We start from the raw sequence: 18054 nt of genomic DNA, 5'->3' as shown, positions 1-18054 counted from the left end.
TTGTATTGAACATAGTATATGGGCCTAAATACTTCAACACCAGTGCAGTACTGGAACGATTGTTTTTTGGTTTGAATGTAACAATGCCAAGTGGTTGTTACAAAGTTTGTGAACAGAGTTGTGCAGGCAATGCGACACCGAGGTTCATGTACGTTACTATATGAATGCTAGCCTGACAATTTTGTGCAATAGCTTGAGCAATAGTTTGTGCAATTTTAATGTATCATTTTCTTTCTTTTTGATCACGATAATAGCATGATCCAGTAACTTCTTCCGCTGCCTCTGTGCCAACCACATTATCTATAGACTGCAGTTTTTTTTGTCCTGATGACTTGGCAGACAATGTAATAGTGCCCAAGTGTAGGTCAGTGAAAAAGAAACGTGGTGTACTGTAGTCTGCACGGATTTATCGAAAACGTTGCTGGGTGTTGCTATGTGCTGAAAAGAAGATTACAATACGTCTAGTTCTTATTAGGTCTGCCTTAACATTAATGTGTGTGAAACAATTGTCAGCAGTCTTGTACAAAGATTATAGCTTGCTTGCTCTTCCTTAACATAGTTTGTTTATGAAACCTATTTGCCAGCCAGGGAACAATGTCCCAGCTTAGAACTACAACTGTTAACGTTTGTATTCCCTTATAGGGCACATCAACACTGGCAGCCAGTGCTCAACTTTTTGTACCATGCTGCTTGGTCAATATTTTATATTTTTCGCATGTGTTGCGTACCGTCACCTGCCCAATACAAGTGAAAGTTTTTGTGGTTTGACCGTCCTTTTGTGAACTACGTTTTATGTTTATTATGTATAACTTAGCAGCTGAGGCCTGACATACTAGTCAAAACGCAACAGAGTATCCAATTTTTATAAGGTTTTACAAGTTTTTTACAAGTTTTGGATTGTAAAAAATGTTGCGTGGAACAATTATCAGGCTGAAGTACTGTTACATTGTCATGAATACCGGCAGCCTTTGCTTAAATTTTATGAATCTGCTGGCAGGCTGTAGTATCTTTAGCTCGTGTATTTTTTGTACATGTGTTGCCAATGCCTCATCCGAGTGAAAGCTAGTCGCTTATGTATTACATAGACTGGTGTTTCTACAAAGAATTTACGTAATATTTAAAAATAGCCATTCTGAAGTACAAGGACGGCTCGTTAGAAGACATGTGTCAGTGGTGCCGACCATGGGTGGATGGGTGATATCTGGTAATTAGTTGCTAATTAACAATCTAATATATCTTACTTTTAGTTTCCGCGGAATCATTGTAAATGGGAAATTAAAGCAAGCTCTCTGCACAAGACATGTCAACTTTTGGATCTGGAAAAATACAATTACCCGCAGAACTGTGGCGTGATGAATTTAGGCTGTCTGAGCACGTGAAACTGAAACTGAGATGCTGCTGAAACTCAAGACAACATTTTGCTTACGTCGCCCAGCAGCGGGCTACCAGCACACTGCACGAATCCCTATTGCTGCCTGCTGTTGCGTGATGTGAGCAGAACGTCCCCTCGAAGGGCGCGTCTTTGTGCTCACTGCAGCCTCGGGTACAGTTTCGCGTGCTGTGATAGCCAAAGTTCATCGTGCTATAGTTGTGTGGGTAATTGCATTTTTTCCATATTCTAAATTCTATATGTGTTGTGCAGAGAGCTTGCTTCAATTTACCGATTACGACGAGTCCACTCAAACTAAAAATAAAATGTATTTTATTTTTGTTATTTAGCAACTAATTACCATGTATCACCCATAACCTCGTGGTCGACACTGCTGGTGGCATGTCTCCAAAGGAACCGTTGTTTTATTTCAGAACGGCTGTTTTTACATATCAGCAATGTGTTTGTAGAAACACCCTTACAGATTTGTGTGATATTACTGTTGAACAAATCTTATTGTGTACTCAGGTGAAACATGCACAGATGAAGAACAGATATATACGTGGTGTCACCTCTGTTAATGTACTATAATTTTTTTGTGTGAAGACCACCACACAGTTTTTTTTGCAAATGGCTGCTCTGCTTTTACTCACTCGTACTCTCACTTGTACTCAGTATACACGTATATTATATCACAGATATACTGTGATCCATGTGAATTACTGTGATCAGTTGCAAACTATATTGTTAACTGCAGTGATACTTTACAAATAACGTTTGTATTTTATTGCTCCTTGTATGAAATACAATAAAGTTCATTCACATTTTCTTTTCAAATCGTTACATATAGGTCTCATATATATGCTTCACCATTTAGTTAAGCTTTGCATTTTTGTACAAATGCAGCAGTGACTTCTTTTGCATGTCCATGGAGTGAAGCAGAATACATATTAGGCAGAGATCTAAGACATGCTAAATGTGATGTTTTTTGTGTATAGTGCATGTGTACGATACGTATAACTTGTGTTTGAGTTGTATAGCTTGAGCAGATTTTTAAAAAAGTGATACATCTCCGATGACTGAGACCATGATGCATATTGAACTCCTGCATGAGACAACATGCACTTTTCAAATCACGGCTCATGGAATAATATTTTAAATCTCCACATGCATAATACATATATATTGTTTAACTATAATTTAACTTTAAAAAACATTTAAGTTCAGGCAACTGTAAGCAATATACCATAGGTCTCATTCATCTATAAAGTGTTCCACTTTAAAGTTCGGTTCAAGCTATTTGCCATCTGGTACAGGGGCTGTAGACCCATCTGGCACCCTCCACAGTGGGTGTTAAATAAGGAAAAATAAATGAAGGGTGTAGCTGCCACCCTTCGGTGGGGGTGTTTTCACAACACCCTACAGTTTATTTACATGGGCACCCTTGTTTTAGGGTGTGCCGAAAAGGCACCTTGTAAAATAGGTGCTACCTTACACCCTTAGGGTGTCGTCTCTGCGACAAGCTTATTTACACCCTTTTTGGTGTAAGAACTTTTACTGTGTAGGCACCGCGAGCCTCCCTCAGTGCAATATAATTTCCATCCAGCTTACTATCGATAGCTCATATGCAGAATACACCTTCCTTTAAATTATTCCCCGTAAAAACGGAGACCTAAAATTTTTCCCCTGAGCCTGTTAGCTCTTCCGAACACAAAGAACCCGACATCCCAGATCTCCTCCAAAAGCTAACGCGCCTGACGGCCAAAGCCCAACTCAAAGTTGGCGACTTTAATGCCCACCTCTCTGCGGAGGGTTATCGCAAAACTAATTCCAAATGCACAAAACTCTGGCTCATCGCCAATAACCTCGGCCTCAGCACACTAAACGAACCCCAGACTTCCATCCGCATAGGGGACACTGTCAGCATTGACACATTCACCGACGTCACCCTCCTCAACCATTTAGGCAACCAGGGGCGGATCCAGGTTTTTTCTGAGGGAGGGTGGGAGGGGGGGTAGCTTCTGTCAATTATCATGATGATGATAGTAGCCTTACTTATTTAACGAAATTCACCGTTTCTGCTCACTATAAACCCGCGTTTTATACGGCTAGAGCAACACCTGTAGCCCGCAGTGGTGGCTCAGTCAGCTCAGGCGTTACGCTGCTGAGCACGAGATCGCGGGATCGAATTCGGGCGCGACGGCCGCATTTCGATGGAGGCAAAATGCAAAAACGCCCGTGTGCTTGCGTTGTAGTGCACATTAAAGAAGCCCAGGTGGTCAAAATAAATCCGGAGCCTTCCACTACAGCGTGCCTCATAATCAGAACTGGTTTTGGCACGTAACACCCCAGAAAGAGAAAGAACACCTGTAGCAAAGCCAGGTACCGGTTTCTCTGAGCTTATAGAAGAAGGACGTTACCCAATATAGCCACACAGTAAAAGTTTTTACACCCAGAAGGGTGTAAATAGGCTTGTCGCAGAGACGACACCCTAAGGGTGCAAGTTATCACCTATTTTATAAGGTGCTTTTTTGGCACACCCTACAACAAGGGTACCTACGTAAAGAAACTGTAGGGTGTTGTGAGAACACCCTAACCAAAGGGTGGCACCTACACCCTTCATTTATTTTTCCTTATTTAACACCCACTGTGAAGGGTGCCAGATGGGTGTACAGCCCCTGTACCAGGTGTCAAATAGCTTGAACCGAACTTTAAAGTGGAACATTTTAAAGATGAATGAGACCCATGGCATATTGCTTACAGTTGCCTGAACTTAAATGTTTTTGACGTTAAATTATAGTGAAACAATATATATGTATATATGCATGTGGAAATTTAAAATATTATTCCATGAGCCGTGCCTTGAAAAGTGCATGTTGTCTCATGAAGGAGTTCAACAATATGCATCATGGTCTCAGTCATCTGAGGTGTATCCCTGTTTTTAAAATCGGGTTCAAGTTATGCAACTCAAACACAAGTTACGTACACATGCACTATACACACACAAAAACATCACATTTAGCATGTCTTAGATCTGTGGCTAATATGCATTCTGCTTCACTCCATGGGCATGCAAAAGAAGTCACTGCTGCATTTGTACAAAAATGCAAAGCATTACTAAATGGTGAAGACATATATATGAGACCTATATGTTACGATTTGAAAGCAAAATGTGAATAAACTTTATTGTACTTCATACAAGGAACAATAAAATACAAACGTCATTTGTAAAGTATCACTGCAGTTAACAGTATAGTTTGCAACTGATCATAATAATTCACATGGATCACAGTATATAGTGTGGTATAATATACGCGTAAACGGAGTATGAGTGAGTAAAAGCAGGGCAGCCATTTGCAAAAAAACTGTGTGGTGGCTTCACACTAAAAATTTATAGTACATTAACAGAGGTAACACCACGTATATATCTGCTCTTCATCATCTGTGCATGTTTCACCTGAGTACACAATAAGATTTGTTCAACAGTAATATCACACAACTCTATAAGGTGTTCTACAAAGACTTTAGCTGATAGGTAAAAAGAGCCATTCTGAAATCAAACAACGGTTCCTTGGGAGACTTGCCGTCAGCAATGTCGACCATGGGGCGACGGGTGATACATGGAAATTAGTTGCTAATTAACAAAATAAAATACATTTTACTTTTAGTTTGAGTGGACTCATCGTAATCGGGAAATTGAAACAAGCTCTCTGCACAAGACATATAGACTTTAGAATCTGTAAAAAAATGCAATTGCCCGCACAACTGGGGCACGATGAATTAGGCTTTCACAGCAAGCAAAACTGTACGCGAGGCTACAGTGAGCACAAAGACGCGCCCCTCGAGGCAACGTTCTGCTCACATCACCCAACAGTGGGCAGCAATGGGGCTCCGTGCAGCACGCTGGTTGCCCGCAGCTGGGCGACGTAAGCAGAATGTTGCCTTGAGTTTCAGCAGCATCCCAGTTTCAGTTTCGCGTGCTCTTACAGCCAAACTTCTTCACGCCACAGGTAATCGCATTTTTCCAGGTCTAAAAGTTGACATGTCCTGTGCAGAGAGCTTGCTTTAATTTCCCATTTACAATGATTCCGCTGAAACTAAATGTAAAATATATTTGATTTTTGTTAATTAGCAACTAATTACTACATATCCCCCATCCACCCATAGTCGGCACCGTTTACAGGATGTCTTCTAAAGAGCCGTCCTTATACTTCAGAACGGCTACTTTTAAATATTATGTAAATTCTTTGTAGAAACACCAGTATATATAGTATGTAAAGAGACTAGCTTTCACTCGGATGAGGCACTTGGCAACACATGTACAAAAAATAAACGAGTTAAATATACTGCAGCATGCCAGCAGATTCATAAAAGTTAAGCAAGGGCTGCCGGTATTCATGATAATGTAACAGAACTTCAGCCTGATAATTGTTCTACGCAATATTTTAACCCAAAACTTGTAAAAACCTTGTAAAACCTTGGAAAAACTGGATATTCTGTTGCGTTTAGACTAGTATGTCAGCTCTCAGCTGCTAAATGAAGTTATAGACAATAAACATAAAACTTTGTTCATAAAAGGACAGTCAAACCATAAAATCTTTCACTTGTATTGGGCAGGTTGCCATATGCAACACATGCGCAAAATATAAAATATTAACCGAGCAGCATGTTACGCAAAGTTAAGTTCTGGCTGCCAGTGTTCATGTGCCCTATAAGTGAATACAAACGTTACAGTTGTATCATGCAGTGCTTTTAAGCTGGGACATTGTTCCCTGGCTCATGGCTGGCAAATAAGTTTCATAAACAAACTATGTTTAGGAAAAGCAAGCAAGCCATAATCTTTGTACAAGACTGCTGAGAATTGTTTCACACATTATTGTTAAGGCAGATCTAATAAGAACGAGACGTATTGTACTCTTCTTTTCAGTACATAGCAAAACCTAGCACCGTTTTTGATAAATCCGAGCAGACACAGTACACCATGTTTCTTTTTCCATGACCTACACCTGGGCACTATTACACTGTCTGCCAAGTCATAAAAACAAAAAAGTACAATCTATAGATAATGTGGTCGGCTCAGAGGCAGCGGAAAAATTACTGGATCATACTATTATGGTGATCAAAAAGAGAGAAAATGTTACATTAAAAATTGCACAATATATTGATCCATCTATTGTCAGGCTAGCATTCATTTGTTAATGGGCATGAACCTCAGCGTCGCATTGGCTGCACAACATTGTTCACAAACTTTGTAACAACCACACTTGGCGTTGTTGCATTCAAACCAAAAAAACAATCGTTCCAGTACTGCACTGGTGTTGAAGGATTTAGGCCCATATAGTATGCTCAATACAAAAAATGCACTCATGATTGCGACGACCCCTTCCTCCGCTATTTTCATGAACAGCCGCTCCTTCGACACAGAGGTGGAGAAACTCTGTCTGTTCCAGGTTGTGGCCAGAATACGCCACACAGGGGGTGAGCGGAACCCTCTCGTCTTGCAATGACAACAAAGACAGCTTACTGATCATGAAAGTACATTCATGCTTTTGTGTATGCACAATACAAAGGGGTTGCTATGCTTAAGCAAGCAAGTATAATGTAGTTATGCAGCCTTAACTGCAAACAATTTAGGCTGCAGAGAAGCTTAATACAACCCAGCATTATTCCAATAACCTGTGTAATCCAAGCACGGTCATTTTTGCAGCATAGATGCTCCTCACATTGAGTGCAAGAGCAGTTCAAGAATGTTCAATTGTTCATCCTTATATATTGATTTATGATTTAATTGCTATTTTTGATTATTGGCACTTGTGTTGGTATTCTGCCTTAAATGTACAGCGTATATTAATGATTGTATCGCCCCCCCCCCCCCGTATGTAGTACCCTCCCCGTGAGGGCCTTTAGGGGTAACATGAATAAATAAATATGAATAAATAGCTGGTGAAATTAAGTAGGACCTCAGTTCACATTAAAAAAACACATCTGAATCTTTATACAGTAGCCAAACTGTTTCCACGATTGAAGCCATTTGAGGAATTGCGGCATTGATTAGAACTGATTTCATTAATAAAAATGTGAAGAAACTTATGTCCTCATGCACAGATAGTGCTGGCACTGCTGTCTCTTTCTTCACATTTGAAGCAATTATCCTCAGAGTTGCAACAGCAAGGAGGTCTGTAAAAATATGACAATTCGTGTTAGCTTCAATGATCAGACAGACATGTGCAATACAACTGCACAAAATTCTTGTTATTTCTTGCTTGTAAAAGCTCTGTTTACCTTTGATTCAACAATATCTTTGTTTCCTGAAATTGTTGAAAATCACGATCACAAAGCAAGAGAAGGGGTTATAATCGTCACACGGAAAATTTCGATCGCAATCGATCCGACCGCACTACCATTTAGATCAAACGTGGTAAATTCCTTGTTGGCGTAACCTATTCTCCGCGTACAGGCGCGGTACATCGGACAGACATTCTCGTGCCTTCGGGTCAGCCATGCCAGATTGTACCTTTCTCGCGCCTTACGGCTCTCTACCTTCAAAATAACATCACTGATTTTCCCGGCGAAGCAGTAGGGGCATTTTTTGAACATTTTTTCAAGTTAAAATGTTTTGAAAAGTCACGGAGAGCAGCATACGAAAAGCCTGGCACGAACGAAAATACTGCTCCAGGACAGCAGGCCCGGTCTCCACTACGGCCCCTACTGCTCTCCCGGGACAATCAGTGATGTTATTTTGAAGGTAGAGCGCCGTAAGGCACGCGAAAGGTATAATTCGGTATGACTGATACAGCACGAGCGCCGCGGGCCCATCCGACATACCACGCCCGTGCGAGGAGAAAGGTGACCCCAACGAGTAATCTACCCCGAACGTAATCCTTTTTCCCATTCACGCGTGCTTTTTGCCGTAAGAGGCCGTTTACTGCATGGCATTTTCGAAACAATATTTTTGATCGCGACGCCGGCTTACCACACATCATTTTAACACCTAGGCTACGCAAAGCAAACAAATAAAATGACAACGGGCTTACCTCGTGAGCAAGTTACGAGCGCGTAGACTGTTCAACTTCCGTTGAGGGCAGGCTATCCGTATCCAAGCACATATGTGCAGCTGAACACACTACTTCTTCGATGCCATTGCGTGCAGAGTTTTGTAGACGAAGTGAAACACATTCAGCACAAATATCCCCGCGCTATGACGGCACATCACGAGCACACACGCGCACATCACACAGCGACAAATTCGAAACTTCGCCATTTTGAACATGCCGAGAACACCGTTGCCGAGAGTCAAGAAGCGTAACCATCCATCGCTTCTGTTCTTCGCTCCCGATGCATCAATCTCTGTTCCTTGGGGCCTTGCTCCATTTTTGAGTATAAATCAAGACATGTTTACGGTGAACTAACAATCTGCACAACACAAAACAATAAAAGCCGACTGACTACACATTTGCAGCTGCATCAACCGCTTTTTAGATCCTTCGAGATCGGAAGCGCAGTGCACGGTGCCACCTGGTGTCGCGCTCTGTGAGGACGGAGAACAAATCAGAATCGGTTTCGTTTTCCACTTTTTGCTGTAGTTGCTGAAATAGTAAAATTATTGCTCGACAAATAATTTAACTCTGAAAGAGGATAACCCTTCCTCTTCGACAAGGTAGTGCATTTTGTACAAAGAGATAGAGAAAGCAAGGTGAGGAAAGGCAGGCAGGTCAACCAGACGAGCTTCCGATTTTCTACTGGGGATGGCAAACCCCAGTGCCCCAGTGTTGCAATGCAGTGCACGGCAGTGTGTCCAGTGTAGTGATATTTGGGTTGGTTGGTGCATGTAATAAATGGGTAAATAATGAGTTGTGTCATAACTTTTGCTCAATGTTAGAACGTATATTTTAGGAGGACTGATATCCATAAAACTATTCTTTCATTAACATTTTGATAGGGCATATTGTCATTTCAAAATTTAAGCCAGACAATAGTGAAGTTTAGCCATCTGACAGAAATGCTATCAGCGGCACTAGCCTCGCAAAATATACACCTGCATAGTGTGGCATAGTTCATTGGTGTTCCACATATATGCACCAGAAAGTTTTTCTCGAAATATAGAGAGGGCAACGTCATGCAAGCTCTTTTAGAAGGAATATCTTAAAAACTTGTGTCGCTCACCAAGTTCGCACTTACTGGGTACATTTTGCGTACAGGCTGACTTGAATTTTGTAATTACCGCATGCTCTTTAAATTGAAAATGAAAGCTAGCCGATAGCGATAAGTACATATGGAGTTTATCACTATAGGATAGATACACTTTACATGAATGGCCTTGAATACTGTATTGCCGAATAAAGCACCTTTATTATCACCAATGTTCTGGGCATGTTATATATAGCCTTTTTCGAAGACCCACGCGTACACATATGTGTACGTATACATATTTGTGGGTCACTTACACCCTTCTTGACCATAAAGAAACACCCTTGGTGCCAATCGGAGGGTGCTAAAGATGTACTCACCCTATATATAGGGCGTAGTGTTATAAAATAATGACGGAAGGGTGTTAAAGAATGTACCAAAGGGTGTGAAATTGAGAATGCACCCTTTTTACACCCTTTTGGGTGTAAAAACTTTCACTGTGCATGTGCTTGGCGGCTGTGCCTGATAATACGGGGTGTTCAAAACTAAGCTTTATGGTTTTCTTAAAATTAGGTACTGCGAAGCACGGGAAGACCACCTGTGCAAATAAGTTAGGTGGCTGCAGGGGGGCACAAAGTGAGATGATAATTATCGCTGTGAGCAACCCAATTAACTAAAATTGAACAATTATTTTTTGTTGACAGCAGTAAGTGGGTATGTTTCTATTGAAAACTTATAGGCAGTCGTGTTTCTACACAGTATCAGTCGGAAGAATTATTCTAGCGTGTCTGTGCTCCGAGATATCCGACTCCAAATTTCAATTGTCGTACTGCGCAGAGTTACCGAGCCGACGCGAGAGCGGTTTATGCTTTGCATTGCTGTGGAAGGGAGGCATTTTGAACATCTTTAGGGCATTGCCATCTTGATGGGGGAAGTGTTGTCATGAGATTTGTGCATGACAACACCATACGTAAAGCGGAAGTATGAAATATTCGTTAGCACAGCTAAAAAGGTTTCTGCTGCTGATTGTGCAGTTGTTGCTCTTGATTTCAATGAAACTTACAATACTTGGAAATCAGCAGTCACTTTATTTGTGTAGCCCTGGCAAGGACCATACCCGGTCGACTAGTCACAATTACGCGCGCGCACTGCCCTCCGGCTTCTCCGCTCGCGCCATTATCTCGGCGCTCTCGCCATTATCTCTTTACAGGCTGCGCGGTCGCGTGTTACATCAGTTACGGGTTCTTCAATGTTTTTTTCATTTCGCCAGCCGTGAGGGGAAGAGGGACAGTTATTATCTTTGTCAATGCCTCCGCCGCGTTGTCAGACAAAATGCCGCACGCAACAGCCGCGTCACATCAGGGAGGAGCTTTGCGCCGATCCTCACTCTCTTGCATGCGTAATCATGCGAACGACAATAAAATTTGGAGTTGGATATCTCGAAGCACAGACATGCTAGAAGAATTCTTCCAAGTGAAACTGTGTGGAAACACGACTGCCTCTAACTTTTGAATACAAACATACGCACTTACTGCAGTCAATGAAAAGGTAATTATTCAATTTTAGGTAATTCGACTGCTGACAGCGATAATTATCATCTCACTTTGTGTCCTCCTGGCCACATACCTTATTTGCGCAGGTGGTCTTCACAGCCTCCCAGTGCCTAATTTTAAGAGAACCATAAAGCTTATTTTGAACACCCGGTATATCTAGCCTGTATTGTTTCTTAAAATAATATTTGGGATGATCTGTTGCAAGTTCGTTATAAATGCGTAAGCACGGGTCCGTCTTTGGAGTTCTGTTAGGACGCCTTGATTTCCTTAAGAATATTCTTAAGGAATCTTCTTCTTAAGGAATCTTAAGATCTAAGAAGAAGACACCTTCGTTTGCTTTGCGGCAACCACTACGCTATTTGCTAACGATATGCGAATCACCGCGTACGAAGACTCACGACGCCACCTACAAGTAGAACGCTGTGGCGTAGTAGCCGAGAGCGCGAGCCAGCGTCTTCATGTTTTGTTTACCACGCGACGTCATCATTTTACACAAGGTGCGCATCTGCTCCCGTTTCTCTAACCACGCGACGCCAAACTAGGCCGGCGCGATGGGGATGGCAGATGACGTCACGCTCCCCCACTTCAGAGCCGCGGCTCGAGGCTTCGCCCTGCTGCGAGATAACGCCCACTCAGATAAACGGATCCGGCGGGTTTGAGCCTCCTATGCTTAATGTACGACAATAAAACTGCCAAGTTACAATAAAAAACTTGTAGCGTACGAACGGTACTGTGCTCCTACTAGATATTGTCAACGTGTAACTGTGATCACAAGGAGTGCTACAGTTAAAAAAAAGTTGCCTATGCGTAGTTATTAGTTGAGCTGCTAGTTGCTGTTATTTGTATATGAACACTTCAGCGAGAGATCTCTTTCATTAAGCAGGTTGGTCGCGGAACCGATGGTAGCGAATGAGGCAAGCGATGACACCCCAAGGGGGAACAAAGTTAATGAGGCGCGAAGGCGCTCGCGCGGACATCGGCGTGCTTGACAAAAGGGACGTCCCCTCGTTCATCCGAGGCCACCGACGGGACGAGCAATGCACGGTCGGCACCAGGAGGTCCAAGGTGCTCATGTGAAAAAATAACTACGGCAACTTCGCGACACCACACCCATACGGAATACAACTAAGCTTGTGAACGAGCTAGCTTTACCTCTACATGACTGATACCACTGGTACTCGCGAAAAATACTTCTGAAGAATGCTGGTGGCTATATTTTTTTTCGACAGGGCCATCCTCCTGTCAGCGAGGGGGCGATGCAGAAATCTGAGGGGGGGGGGGGGGGGGTCGGGACTTCCGGACATCCCCTCTGGATCCGCGCCTGTACGCAACGCCCACTGGTACAACACAGTTCTCACTCTCGGCAGTGACCACTACATTCTCTCCACAACCTTCGGCACAACACCTCACAAACCCTTCCCTCTCGGTACCCAAATCACAGATTGCGACAAGTTTAGACGCCTACGCGACCACACCCCGCTCACACAGACTAATTACCTCGACGAGTTAGTGCACACACTCAAAAAAAAAAAGAAGATATTTCAGCCACCATACAGCAGCTGTTGATTCCACCCCGCAAGAAATTCCAAACTACTCCAAAATTCCATATGAGAATTCCGAAATGAAATTGCAGAAAAGAAGGCTGTCATTTTACCGTAGTTAGTGTTTAATTTTGGAAGCAAGATGATATTATTTTCAAAGAATCGTGTGTTATTTCTATTGTAAAGCAGCGTTGGGGGAAGTAGCTCAGTTGGAATGTCACAGTTTCTACTTCTAAACAATTAATCCTCAGTTTGAGTTGAAATGTGCAGGTTAATGGTGGAATTTGAAGAGTGCGAAAGAGCGGTGCTGTTCTTCCTCAGTACGCACTAGACGCAGCCTCCCCATCCCAGCGCACGCAATATACTGCCTATTCAGCTCTTTGCGCAGGCGTAGGAACGCAACAGGTTGCATGTTAGAACCCACCTGTCACATTCGCGGCCATTAGTGCTCCCTCGGCGCTGCCAAACCGAGCAGCTGGTTTAGTCATGAGCTGCGGTAGCTTCCCATACTGCAACACGTTCACGCTTCGCGACATCTCGAAAGTTACCAATCACCATCAGATCGTTCTCGAATCAGTCTTTTGCACACCGCACAACTGGATCCGGAATGTCTGTACAGAAAGTCCCTCTGAAATCATATCTACCCTTGTGCTCGTCCAAGTTTGTGGCGGGGTACCTGCGTCACTTCGCGGCATCCTCCGCTTCGCAGCATACGTCTTCCTGTCGAGCCCGTCGCTTACGGGCAGCCTCTCGGACACAATCTTCGCTGCTACTCGCCGTCCGTTGCCTAGCTTTCCTCTTGCTACGCCAGGTGTCAGCACATGCCATACTGGTTTGCTCCGGGTCCTAATAGAGGGCGATGTTATGTAGTATTGGTTAAAGCTTTAGTAGAGTGTACTAGAATATGGTCGAGCGGGACGAGCGGCTGGGGCGGCGCATGCTTTGAAGTAAGGCGCCCGACGTGGAAATATACTGGGGCGGCGCGGTGATAGAAGTGGATTGGGCCGCATCAAGGTCGCGCCGTTGGAAACTGCTGGCGATACTGCTCGGCAGGGTCATTCGTACTACTTCGCGCGCTGGTATTTGCGTTCAGAACGATCAAATGGGGTTCAGAATTGCATATGACATGTATTTATGCCTTAAGAATAAATTCCTTTCCTTTCTCTTCTTTATTTATTTTTTTTTAATTTTCTAATGCCGCTCGGTGATTGCGCGTGCATTGCGGCCGCAGTGTCGGCTTTCATTCTACCATTTTCTCGTACGGTTCTCTTTGGAGAAAAAATATTTGTCTCGTTCTTCAAGAAGCATGTATCTCTCGTGTGTATTGTTGCGCATATAGTTTTCTATCAGTAGGTCTTGCGAAACGCAGACGAAGCAACATATGTAACCTTCCTGCTTGCCGCTTCAAACAATTGTAAAGCATATCTGCCCCATCCGGCGCCTTGTACTTATATTTACGGGAAGCATTGGTATAGATTAAAAAAAAAAGAGTAAACTGCAGTGCAACATTCTATTGAAGTTTCCGCCTTTCTAATGCGGAGTAATTGGTACTGGCTCCGCTCAGAATGCGGAGTAATTGTTACTGCGTCATTTATTGCAGTCGGACCTCGAGCGCCGAAAACGGTTTTAGTTAGCCATACGTGGAATTTTTTTTTTCAGTTGTTACTTCAAAAAAGAAAAAAAAAACACAAAGAAAGAAAGGCTGCGTGGTAGCCTAATTAGTGCCTGCCGATATCGTGGATATGGCGTTGCGCTGCTAAACTGGAGCTCGCGGGTTCAATCCAGGTCGCGGAATGCGGATGGAACGAAATGGAAAAAGGCTCGTGTACTTCCATTTAGGTGCGCGTTAAAGAACCCCAGGTGGTGAAAACTAAACTGGGTGCCTCATAATCATATCGTGGTTTTGCCACGTAAAACCCAAGAATTTGGTTATATTAAAAAAAGGAAAAAGCATGTCGCTGCGTTCTTCGGCTTAATTCTTTAGAAGTAAACAACATCAATTATTCTCTAGTCTGATTTCCGAGAAAAACATGTTACGCGTATCCTACATTTCATGCGTAAATGTAATGCCGTTCCCAACTGTATGACCGCTCATGCTCTGCAGCTTGGATAACTGAACGGCGGCGTTCAGTTATCCGGTGCACTACCATAACGACCATATATTAGACCGATCCCACCGGCCAGTTTCACGACGCCACCGCTGCCGAGGTGCGTGCTGGTACTTGTAGTCATCCGGCCGCTCCAATCGCCCGGAGTGCCTGTGCATCCTGTTTCGGAACGATTTTTGTCACTTCTTATGGTTCGTGTTGAGTCATCGAGCGAGGGGAGGTTTAACCTGCTACGTTGCTGGGTGCTACAACAACCACAAAAGGGACAAAGGCTTCGTATTTTGTGTGTTTCCTAAAGATCGAAAGCTTTGAGAGGCATGGATCCAACGGAATAATAGGTGGTTCTGGTAATACACAGCGCGAGAAGAAACACGGGGACGAATAGCGGCCGCATTTCAATAGGGGCGAAATGCGAAAACACCCGTGTACTTAGATTTAGGTGCATGTTAAAGAACCCCGGGGGTACAAATTATTCCGGAGTCCCCCACTACGGCGTGCCTCATAATCAGATCGTGGTTTTGGCACGTAAACCACATATTTAGTTTCAATTAAACCTTTTTTTTTTCATTTGTGAGCATCTGTTATATTTGGAATAATATGTATGTTTACTGCAGTTGTTGTTCAAATGTTTTGTAATCAAAACCAACTCCCCTCTGTAATGCCCTTGGGCCCTGAGGGTATTGTAAATAAATAAACAAATAGAGTGTTATATGACTGAAACACATGGCTTTCTTTTTTTTATTTTCACCGGCCAGCCTGAGTTCCCGAGAGCTCAACTGTGCCACCCGAACATGAGCAAGAGGTCTTTGCCCCGCTAGCAGCGACAGCGATGATACTGTCTTAAACGGATTAATCGACCAGTACGAATCACCGATAAAAGTATATCGCGGCTGCTCATAATAGAGAGCGGCGCGTATTCACGTGCGCAAAAGATGGGACGCTCGCCTCACGCCACGCAGTCGGAGTTTTCGAAGCAGCAAGCGTACCATTCGCTTGATAGCAAATAAAAAATTAGCATAGCTTGCATTGGAGGCGCAATGCTAGAGACAGCGGAGCTGATGGGCACCTACTAGTCCTGGCTTTTGTGTTAGGCTAAGCACTACCAAGTCATCCTCAGCATTTCCCGGAATTTATTGATTATTTGTCGATGATCGACTAGCTATTGATTGGCTATTGCAAGGTATTCGCCACGTATTTGGGCTAGGCTAAGCACTACCAAGTCATCCCCAGCTTTTCTCGGAATTTATTTATTATTGATCAATTATTGATTAGCTATTGATTGGCTATCGCAAGGTATTGGCCACGTATTTGGGCTAGGCTAAGCACTATCAAGTCATCCCCAGCATTTTCGGGAATTCATTGATTATTTATCGACTATCGATTACCTATTGATTGGATATTGCAAGGTATTGGCCACGTATTTGGGCTAGGCTGAGCACTACCAAGTCATCCCCAGAATTTTCCGGAGTTTTCTTTATTATTGATTAGCTATTGATTGGCTATTGATGACTTGGCGATGAGTTGCTATCGGCGTTTTTAACAGCTCCGCTCTTAAATACGCCACCTAGCTTACCTAAGAACTTCTAGATATCGATGTTACCGAAGTCTGCTTGTCGTGCGCGAAACCCATTTAGGTAAGCATCATTAGGGCACGCAAGTTTCGGCGCCGCATTTCAAACCTGTCTTCAACGGGTATACAAATCCTTTATGTCCGTCGCTAAGCAAATATAACGTTGCGGTCACCGAGATACACGTGCGCAAAAATAGTAACGCCAAACGACCACGTACATAAGCATGTACTACACACGAAGCTCGAACAAATACGACACTCAACGCGTAATCAGCGGGTAACAACCGAAATGAAAGAGCAGCAAGCACTTTTCAACGTTCGCCTCGCATATGCTGCAATGAAGAGCCGATGTAATTTCTTAAAATACATGACGAATTTTTCTCGGTGGTGGAGTCGCAGAGATGTCTGGGAAGCTCGTGCGCAGTACACAGTAAAAGTTTTTACACCCAGAAGGGTGTAAATAGGCTTGTCGCAGAGACGACACCCTAAGGGTGTAAGTTAGCACCTATTTTACAAGGTGCCTTTTCGGCACACCCTAAAACAAGGGTGCCCATTTAATGAAACTGTAGGGTGTTGTGAAAACACCCCAAGCGAAGGGTGGCAGCTACACCCTTCATTTATTTTTCCTTATTTAACACCCACTGTGGAGGGTGCCAGATGGGTGTACAGCCCCTGTACCAGATGTCAAATAGCTTGAACCGAACTTTAAAGTGGAACACTTTATAGATGAATGAGACCTATGGTATATTGCTTACAGTTGCCTGAACTTACATGTTTTTTAAAGTTAAATTATAGTTAAACAATATATATGTATAATGCATGTGGAGATTTAAAATATAATTCCATGAGCCGTGCTTTGAAAAGTGCATGTTGTCTCATGCAGGAGTTCAATATGCATCATGGTCTCAGTCATCGGAGATGCATCACTTTTTTTTTAAGTCTGCTCAAGCTATACAATTCAAACACAAGTTATACGTATCGTACACATGCACTATACACACACAAAAACATCACATTTAGCATGTCTTAGATCTCTGGCTAATATGTATTCTGCTTCACTCCATGGACATGCAAAAGAAGTCACTGCTGCATTCGTACAAAAATGCAAAGCTTAACTAAATGGTGAAGCATATATATGAGACCTATATGTAACAATTTGAAAAGAAAATGTGAATGAACTTTATTGTATTTCATACAAGGAGCAATAAAATACAAACATTATTTGTAAAGTATCACTGCAGTTAACAATATATAGTTTGCAACTGATCACAGTAATTCACATGGATCACAGTATATCTGTGGTATAATATACGTGTATACTGAGTACAAGTGAGAGAGTACGAGTGAGTAAAAGCAGAGCAGCCATTTGCAAAAAAAACTGTGTGGTGGCCTTCACACAAAAAAATTATAGTACATTAACAGAGGTGACACCACGTATATATCTGCTCTTCATCTGTGCATATTTCACCTGAGTACACAATAAGATTTGTTCAACAGTAATATCACACAACTCTGTAAGGGTGTTTCTACAAACACATTGCTGATATGTAAAAACAGCCGTTCTGAAATAAAACAACGGTTCCTTTGGAGACATGCCACCAGCAGTGTCGACCACGAGTTATGGGTGATACATGGTAATTAGTTGCTAAATAACAAAAAGAAAATACATTTTATTTTTAGTTTGAGTGGACTCATCGTAATCGGGAAATTATATAGACTTTAGAACTTGGAAAAAATGCAATTACCCACACAACTGCAGCACGATGAACTTTGGCTATCACAGCAC

This window comes from Dermacentor silvarum, chromosome 4, assembly GCF_013339745.2.
Source record: "Dermacentor silvarum isolate Dsil-2018 chromosome 4, BIME_Dsil_1.4, whole genome shotgun sequence".
NCBI classification, from domain to species: Eukaryota; Metazoa; Arthropoda; class Arachnida; order Ixodida; family Ixodidae; genus Dermacentor; species Dermacentor silvarum.
Note: the sequence above shows the minus strand (reverse complement) of the source record.